We start from the raw sequence: 9,291 nt of genomic DNA, 5'->3' as shown, positions 1-9,291 counted from the left end.
GATCGAATCCCACGTCGGGATCCTGGTGCATGGAGCCTGCTTCTCCCTCTGCCTGTGTCTCTGCCTCTCTCTCTCTCACTGTGTGCCTATCATAAGTAAATAAAAATTAAAAAAAAATATGAGAAGATGCTTAACCTGTTACTGATAAGAGAAATGCAAATTAAAACCCCAATAAGATACCATTTCACACCCTCCAGACTGAAAAAAAGTTTGTAAGTTTGACAATACAGGGTTGGTAATGTTGAGCAATGGGAACTCTCAGCTGCTGCTGGTAGAGCCTAAGGTGGTACACAACACTCTGAGACATAGGGTGGCATTATCTAGAAGAGACGAACTGTGCATACCCTACAACCCAGCACTTACTCTCTTCTGAATACACTGTACAAATATATATACTTCCTGCAAATATATATAAACACATATCTTAGAGAAATTCTTGACCGTGTGTCCTGTAGGGTTTGTGGGAGCACTGTCAGCAATAGAAAAAAAAAAAAAGGCAAAACAATCCATATGCTCTTCAGCAACAGAATAAACAAACTGTAGTATGCACATATGATGGGATACAATTTCACAACAGTGAGAAGGAATGAATTATAGACAGATACATGCATTGACAGAGATAAATTCCAAGAACTTCATAGAGAGTGAGCATCACAGAATACATGTAATTAAATTGCAATACTATTAAGTTCATTATATACACTAACAGAAGATCAAAGATGTTTATCACTAAAGTCAAGACAGTGATTTCCTCTGGGAGGAGGAGAGCATATTCCAAGCTACTGGAAATATTCTTTTCTTAAACTGGGTGCAAGTACAGAGGTAGTCACTGTGATATTATTATGTAAACAGTACATTTGCATTGCATGGATTCTTCTATATATTTCACATGTGTTATATCAAAAGAGATGTGTGTGTGTGTGTGTGTGTGTGTGTGTGCACATAAGGGTAATCACAGTACAGCATGACCAGTGTGGCAACTGGAGAAAGGCCAGGATGCGTGGTGGCAGAAAAGGGGCACCTGTCCCACCAAAGGTGGGAGTGAGTGTGAGAAAGAGCTTCTAAACTTTGTAGATAGGAATTAGCCAAGCCAGGAGAAATGGGGGCATCTCTCAAGTAGAAAGAGCATCCTGTGCAAAGGTCCAGAGGTTACCTAGCTGATAGGTGAAGCTTCAGCCTGTCTAGTTCCACTTTCTTTTACTCCTCACTGCCTGACCTAAAACATGCATGCATGCAGGGGCCCATGACAGAGAGATCCCAAAGGGGGTCACCTCTGCCAAAGGAGATAGATTGATGGGATAGACAGAGTGGGAACTTGAGGAAAGCAACTTAAGTGCTCAGAGTCATTAAGGAGCATATTGGGAACACAAGCTTAAAGGCAGTTATGAAGGTAAACCAGTTGGAGATGGGTGTGAAAAATATACTTGGTTAAATGGACTGTAAGATTTCACTAAGAGACTCTTCCAGACTGCATCAGAGGGGATAGAGGGGAAAGCATAGGAGGAAAGTTAAGAGGTGTGGAAGACAGAAAAAGAAGCATCCCTGTCCCTATATACCAGGGGTTCTGGAAGGAGAAAGAAGAGTGAATGGGGAGAAAATATTTGAAGGAATGCTGACAGAGAAGTTCCAAGAATTACAGAAAGACATAAGAGTTTAGTGTTTGTCAAGTGCCAAACAAACCAGCAGCAGAAGAGTTAGAATTCAGGGGGAAAACGCGGTTACAGACGAGCAAGAGAGCCCTAGACCTCTCAAGACCACAGAAGAGGCCCAATCCGTCGTCAGGCCTGTGGTGAGGCCAGGATGGTGCAGCAGGCAGGAGGTGTGTTAGGGACGCATGGGTGCCCATGAGAAAGGGAAGGACCAGGATGAAACCTACAGCCCCACACCATGATTATGAGCCACAAAGGCCCCTACATATGATATGATATTTTATATTTCCCTTATCTACTGATAGCTGAAAATAAATGTGTGGCATGGGGACTTGAGGGGGCAGGGACATCTGAGTAATGGGTATGGAGATGAGGAGTCAAGGGGGAACAAACACCAACAATATCCAGTACTGAAGTGGGCCATGTGGGCTGATGATGGTGAGGAGGGAGGGGGAGGAGCAAGGAAAGAGGATGAAGAGGGAGGAGGAGGGGAGAGGAGAAGGAAAGGGAGAAAGGAGTGCTCCACGAACTGAGGAGTGCTCAAGTTTGTACATGTGAAAGCCACTAAACACAAAAAAAGAAGTGCAATTAAAACAGAAATAGGTCTTATAACCTCTAGACCAGCAGGGGAGAGAAAGAAAACAGAATCCACTAGGAACAAAGGGAAAAAAAGCTAAAAAGTATGGTTGATAGAAAATAAGACAAAGCAAATCAAAATACATCATTAAAAAATAGGGGTGCCCATGTGGCTCCATCGGTTAAGCATCAGACTCTTGGTCTCTGCTCATCTCAGAGTCATCAGATGGAGCCCCAAGTCAGTCTCCGTGCTGGGCGTGGGGTCTGCTTGGGATCCTCTCTCTCTGCCCCTCCCTCCACTCACGGGTGCTTGCATGTGTGCACATACTCTCTCTCTCTCTCAAATAAATAAATAAATAAATAAATAAATCTTCAAATATATATGTAATTATTAATTATTTAATTATATATATAAATTAAAAACAGATTCTTCATCTAGATTTTTTAAAAGCAAGTATATGACACATATGAAATTTACTGACCTATCAAAGTTAAAAGTGAAAAAAAAAAAAAAAAAAAAAAAGTTAAAAGTGAGGTGATAGGAAAATGAAGGGACCTGCCAATGCTACTCCCAAAGAAAGTCATTGTAGAAAAAGGAGTTAAGGCAGGAAGCAGTGCAGGGGTAAAAGGGCTATAGTGACACAATAATTGGCAACATGGTGATGACACAGATAATGCACCAAGAGGCACAACGGAGCCAAACAATAATGGAAGCTCAGAGTGACAATGACACACTTAGGAGAAATTAACCCACTCACCAGCATGGTTGGGAGATTTAATACACCACTCTCAGAAAGGTGATACATCAAGCAGAATAAAAATTATAAAACTAGGGAGATTTGAAATGCACAATTTTTAAGTTTGATATATTGGGCAGATCCAGAACTCTGCAACAGATGGAATGTTTGTAAAATTGACTGTGTAGTCGGTCACAAAGAAAGCTTCAACAAATACTGAAGATAATATACAGAACATGCTTTCTAATCAAAACACAATGATATTAGAAGTAAATCACAGGAAAATCCACAAACCCAGATACATCTGGAAACCAAAATAATTCATGAACCAAAGGAGAAGCGATAATGAAAAACCAAGCAATAATAGAAGCAGCAGATATTGACTCTCATGGGATACAGGTAAACTGACACTGGAGGGAAATTTTTTTTTAATACAGTTCAAGTCAGAATTTTTTTCATTTGCTTTTATTGAAGTTCAATTTGCCAGCATATAGTATAACACCCAGCGCCCTCAGTGCCCATCACCCAGTTACCCCAACCCCCTGCCAACTTCCCCTTCTGCAACCCTTTGTTCATTTCCCAGAGTTAGGAGTCTCTCATGGTTTGTCTCCCTCTCTATTTTTTCCCACTCAGTTTCTGGAGGGAAATTTATAACCTTAGGTGCTATGTTAAGGAAAATATAGAATGAAAATTAATGAGCTCTATATTCCACACCAGACGTTTGGAAAAGATGCATAGAATAAACCAGGGATGAAATTGGAGACAGAAGAGGATGGGTTGATCAGGAGAAGGGAGAGCCCAGTGAGGCCCAGGAGCAGGTGTGGGGCCAGGAGGGATGCTGGCTCCCATCATCTGGCCTGTCTTCCCACCTCTTGGACTCTGCTGGACCTCAGTGCACCTTTGGTCTGCTCCTCCCTCTTTGGCCCTCACTCAGTCCCCTATTTTTCTCTGACTCCCACTTCCTCATCCTATTGCAGCTGACTTCTTAGCAGAGTGCGTGCCAGCTCTTTCCACCCACACCTTGATTACCACAAACTCCCCAACTCTTGTGGAGCTCATGGTGGTGCCAAGGTCCAGCTCTGGGTGGTCAGCCAGAGAGGAGGCTCGTTTAGCAAGATAAATTCAGCATTTCCAAACTTAACTGATTGTTGTGCTGCAACATAGCGCCCTTCTGTCCCGAGGAATCCACTGGGGAAACCAACATCCACACCCGCTGTCTCCACTGGTTCACACTGGTTTCTTTGTGAAGCAGCAAATTGGCAAAGCTGAAGGATACCCTTTCATCTGCTGTTGCCTCCACCCCCCTCCTTCTCCATGGGTCCAACACAGAGCTGCTCAGCTCTCTGGGGGAATGGATCCCATCTACCCTCCCCTGGACACCTTGCCTCACCCAACACCTACTGGGTCCTGAGTTCCTGGTCTTGCCCCCTCCATGTATCCCCTGCTTCCCCCACTGCAGCCCAGTTTAAAAGCCTTCAAAGCCTGGCTTCTATCACCAAAAGCCTCCTGACTCGCCCCTGCCTTCCCCTGTCCATGTCTTTGAGCGCAGCCTCAAAATCTTTCAGAAGCACAATCTGACCTGTGGGCCGCTGGATCAAACCTTTCTGTGATCCACCACTACCCGCAGCGGTCAAGTATAAGCTCCTGGGTGTGTTTTGTCACCCTCTGAGCCTGGCCTGCTTTTCTGGCCTCTCCTCTTACCGGAGGGTAAACAGTCCCAGTTGGGCCAAGATGGAGCGCTTTCCTGGCCTATGGTGCCTTTGGTGCTAAAGCTGTGGAAGTTCTGGCCAGAGAGCCAAGCTGGTTCCTACACCCACCATGTTCCCTGCCCCCTGGTGTTGTGCTAGCTGTTGTCCCCTTTCCCCCAAGGCCTGGGCTTGCTGCTCCAGGACCCACTCAGGAGAGCTCGGTGCCCACCAACACCCCCCCCAGGGCAAGGCCCTGTGTGCCCTCGCATCCCTGAGAACTTGGCGCCACCTCCATAGGCCTTGTTTCCACGGTTGTTAACTGCATCCCTATCTAGCTGGCCTGCAGGCGCAAGGAGATCCTCACTGACAGCTTGTTCAAGAAGCACAAAGCTAGGGGGCGGCATGTTAAGTCGGGGCAGAAGGGACGGAGTCCCTGGAGCTCGAGCTCAGAGACAAATCCCCAAGCGGCGCTGGAGGTCAGATGGCCTTGCGTGTTGGAAGGGACGCGCCGCCTGACCTACGACGAGGGCAAGGCCCAGGTAAATGGACACTCGCCGACGTGGATGTCCACCGCCGGGGAGCGGGGAAGGGGAGGTCTGGTGGTGCGCAGGGGGGCCTGCGTGGAGGGGCAGCTGCGTGGGTGGGCGGTGCTGGGGCGCCCCCCGGGGCAGAGGCTGCGGGGGGGGGGGGGGGGGGGGCGGGGAAGCCCGCGCAGGTGCGTCCTTGGAAGGAGCCTGTCCCGCAGGGAGAACACTGTAGCCCCTTCCTGTCCTCACTTGTACACAGCAGGTAATGATGACTTTTTCTCATTGTTCAAATAAAGGAAGCAAATATACCTGTCTGGAGAGAAAAAAAGCAGCAGCAGCAGCAGCAGCACAAAGATAGGACACCTGGGTTGCTTAGTCGATTAAGCATCCAACTCTTGATTTCCGCTCAGGGTCCTGAGATAGAGCCCAGCATAGGGCTCTCTGCTCCATGGGGAACCTCTCCCTCTGCCCCTCCTCCCAGCTCATGCTCATTAGCTCCTTCTGTCTCTCAAATAAATAAAGAAAATAAAATTTAAAAAGAAGCACAATGATAGATCTGGTGTGTCTGTCTCTGACCTCAGCCCTCAGCCTCTCTTGAAGGAAGCAGAACCACAGAGAATGTGGTGAAGATCAGTTCTAGCTTCACACGACTCGTGTCCACCTACAGGGAGAGGGCAAGGTAGGGAAAAGAGGGAAACAGGGCAAAGGTGATGCCCCTGGAGGAGGCTCTTAGCCTGGGCCAGGAAGTATGACTGTTGCCCCTGAGAGCCTGGGCAGGGTGTGAGGCCTGAGAGAGGAGCCCCTGTATCTTACCCCTGGGTCCCTGGGGGTGGGGCAGACACACAGAGGACAGGGCCATCTGCCTCTCCAGTGAGCAGTAGCACTCAGTGACTCAGAGCTCCAGGAACGAGGTCTGGTAAAGACAAGGGGACCAGACAAATGGTGTGCATCTAAGCTGCCTCGTCCTCTCTCTCTCTTGCCCCAGCCACAGACAAGGATGGTCCTGAACAGAGTCTGTGGGCAGTACAGATGGCCCCCTGGCCCCTGCAGAGAGAGTAAGCATTGTCCCACAATGCCAGACTGACCCCACCATCCTCTGACATGAGAATGTGCCACATCCCAGAGGACATGGGACACAGTTCCAACCATACCCCTCACCCCCCTCCGTTTCCAGCAGCCCAAGGGCTGCAGCTGCCACCCCTTAACTAGTTGATAGAGGCACAGAGGGGGGTTAGGGGAGGAGCAGGAGCTGCCCCATGAACCTACCAGGGGTGATCAGTGGGCCAGTCCCCAGATGATGCCAGCTGAGGTGGCCATAGGGCTCATCTCCAAGCACTATAGCACCCCCAGGGGTCTCTCAGTTTCCACTGGGCCAGGGCCATAGATCTCTCACCAGGCCCTCGGTGTGGCCCACATTCCCAACACCCATTAGGGGCAAGGCTGCCTGCAGGTAACACTATGGGAAAACCAGGTAAAGGAATGCAGCCTCGCACACACTGGGCCCTCAGAGGTGGGGGGGGGTGGAGTGTGATATTGTCACGTGGAGAGGAAAATGGAAGACACTCCAGGGCCCTCGGAGTCCGTGGGCCAGGGTGTCAGGCCCTATTAAGGCTTCAGTGCACCCTGCACCCTGAGCTGCCTCTGCCCTCGGTTTCTTCCATAAGCAGCAAATAAGACCCTGAAGATGCAGTCTGCCTGCCGAGCTGAGCTCCGGCTGCCTGGACCCGTGGGGGTGGGTGTCCGTGCGTCTGGCAGCTCTCCCATCCCTGCGGTTCTGCAGACCTGCCGAGCTTCTCCCACCTTCCCGAGAGGTGGGCAGTGCCCACAGTGCTCTGGCTCTGTGCCCTGTGCAGGGAAGCATCCGCCCTCAGCCCCCAGCACCATGGCCTTGCTGGTGCCCGCCCTCCGCGCCTCTCTGCTCACCCACTGGGGGACAGCCATCTCCCACAAGTACCCGAGACCTATGAGGCTGGAGAGGTGACTGGTCCACCCCTGCAATTCCTCAAGTGTTTGTGAGAAGAACAAAACGGAATGATTAGTGCTTACAAAGTCTTCCTATTTAATTCCATCAGGGATATTTCATCTGTGTTTTGGTAACTGGCCAGGCTGTAGTGACCCCCTTCACATCTGTATTAGTCAGTGTTCTCCATAACATAAAAAGAGGTTTATTATGAGGAACTGCCCCACACAATTATAGAGGCTGAGTTCCCCTATCTGTCATTAGGAGAGCCGGTGGTGTAGTTCCATTTGGAGTCCAAAAGCCTGAGAATCAGGAAGCCAATGGAGTAAGCCCTGGTCCAAGGGCAGGAGGAGACAAGTCACAGCTCAGTGGGTAGGCAGAAAGGGAACAAACCCTCCCTTCCTCCGTCTTTTGTTCTATTTGTTCTATTCAGGCCTTTGATTGATGGTATAAGGTCCACCCACACTGGGAAAGGCAATCTGCTTTCCTCAGTCTACCAGTTCACATGCTAATCTCTTCTGGAAGCACCTTCACAGATGCATCCAGAAATAATGTTTAATCTGGGTACTCTGTGGCCCAGGCAAAGTTGACATATAAAAATTAACCATCATGATATTATAGTTCTCCACACCTCCTGCATCATGACTGGTTAAGTGTCCTGGTGAGACAGGCTGCTAGAATTTCAGGCACACTGACAACCGAAAGGACGCTTCATCTATCAACCTAAATGCACCACACATTCTGGGCTCACATGGCCCTAAGAGGACAGCTTAGAGAGGAGAAGCCATACAAGCTTGATGGCAGGGAGCTGCAGTTTGAACGCAGGTCCAGCCAGCATCAAAGCCGAAGCTCCCAACCACTAGTCCATGGGCTGTCAAGGGGCACACCAGCCTGGGACTGCTTGCAGGTCCCCTCAGGCACCCAGTGACACCATGCCAGGCACTGCAGAGCCCTGTGCACGGCAGAGGTGACATACACTAGGGAACACTAAAGAGGCTTCTGGAATCCTGCAGCGAGGGACCTAGATATCCTTCCACCTTTATTTATCTGAATGAATTTATGGCAATTCACAACCTAACACAAGCATAAGAAAACCAAAAACCATCACGGCTAGGCAATGGTTGTGTGTGTGTTTATGTGATCATATCACACAAATACCTATTTGTTGACAAATGTAGGCGCACGCATGCGTGTCATCCCCACGCCCCAGCACACACAGGTCTGCCAGAAATGGTGCAGGCACAGCCTTTGGAATTGCTGGGAAGATGACCATCAGCATCTGGCTTGCTTTACATTTGGAAAATGTATTTGATGGGAAGGTCCAGGAAAAGAGAATGGCAGTATGAGGCTTCAATGATTTCTTAAGGACATGTTGTTAAATGATTTAATCCCTTCCTGAGACACTGCCCATGAATTGATGACCCCTGCTTTTCCTTTCTCCAGTCTGATGAGCAATGGCTTTTCTGACAGGCCAGTAAATTTCTCCCATTGCTTCTGCTAAGAAAAAAATTGTTTAAAGAGGATGAGGAGAAAGTGCTTTATTGCAAAGCACTCTGCACCCCACCCCCTTTCCTCACAGAGCATAAAGCCACAGTGGAAGGAAGGACAAGCCGGTGGCAGTACTCCCAAGATGAGCCGACTCCCACTAAATTAAAACAAACGAAGGCGACTTCCAGATGGTGACTCATACACAAAGGAGGCCAAAGACAGAGGGCGGCTGGCTGCCTTCCCAAGATTTGCCCAGGCTCTGCCATGAGGCAGGAAGGGAGCAACTCTCAGCTTCCCGCCCCCCCCCCCAAAGCATCCTGAGACTCTACCTTCACATCCGAAGGAGGCCAGGGGTTCCCAATACCTCATTTGTCTGCCAGGGCCTGGGGTTTGACCAGCCAACAACAAATTCAGTCTGACAACTATCCACTGTGCCTTTCTGTAGGCCAGGTAATAGCCAACCTGTGCCTGTGGGGACACCTCTACCGGGAAGTCCTCGGGATGCCCCTCCAGGAAGTACAGTGCAGAGGCCTGGGAATTAATTGCAGAAGGCGGCAAGGGAAGCCTTCTGGAGGAGGGAACAGTGCATGATCAGCAGTATTGACAAGTGACTGAGGCACCCCGAGGGGCAGGAAGCTGAGGAGATGTTGGACATGAAGGTCTGCA

At 49.2% G+C, this 9,291-nt stretch overlaps 1 long non-coding RNA gene across 1 annotated transcript; it reads left to right on the top strand.

The window, feature by feature from the left end:
* Nucleotides 1-2,945: 2,945 nt before the first annotated feature.
* On the top strand, nucleotides 2,946-5,720 carry LOC140620608 (uncharacterized). The gene is made up of 3 exons (XR_012020349.1): nucleotides 2,946-3,361; nucleotides 4,986-5,189; nucleotides 5,474-5,720. It is a non-coding gene; the product is annotated as an uncharacterized lncRNA (long non-coding RNA).
* Nucleotides 5,721-9,291: the final 3,571 nt, after the last annotated feature.

Source organism: Canis lupus, chromosome 29 (assembly GCF_048164855.1).
Source record: "Canis lupus baileyi chromosome 29, mCanLup2.hap1, whole genome shotgun sequence".
Taxonomy (NCBI): Eukaryota; Metazoa; Chordata; class Mammalia; order Carnivora; family Canidae; genus Canis; species Canis lupus.
The sequence above is the reverse complement of the archived record's forward strand: the minus strand, read 5'-3'. Positions and strand labels throughout refer to the sequence as shown.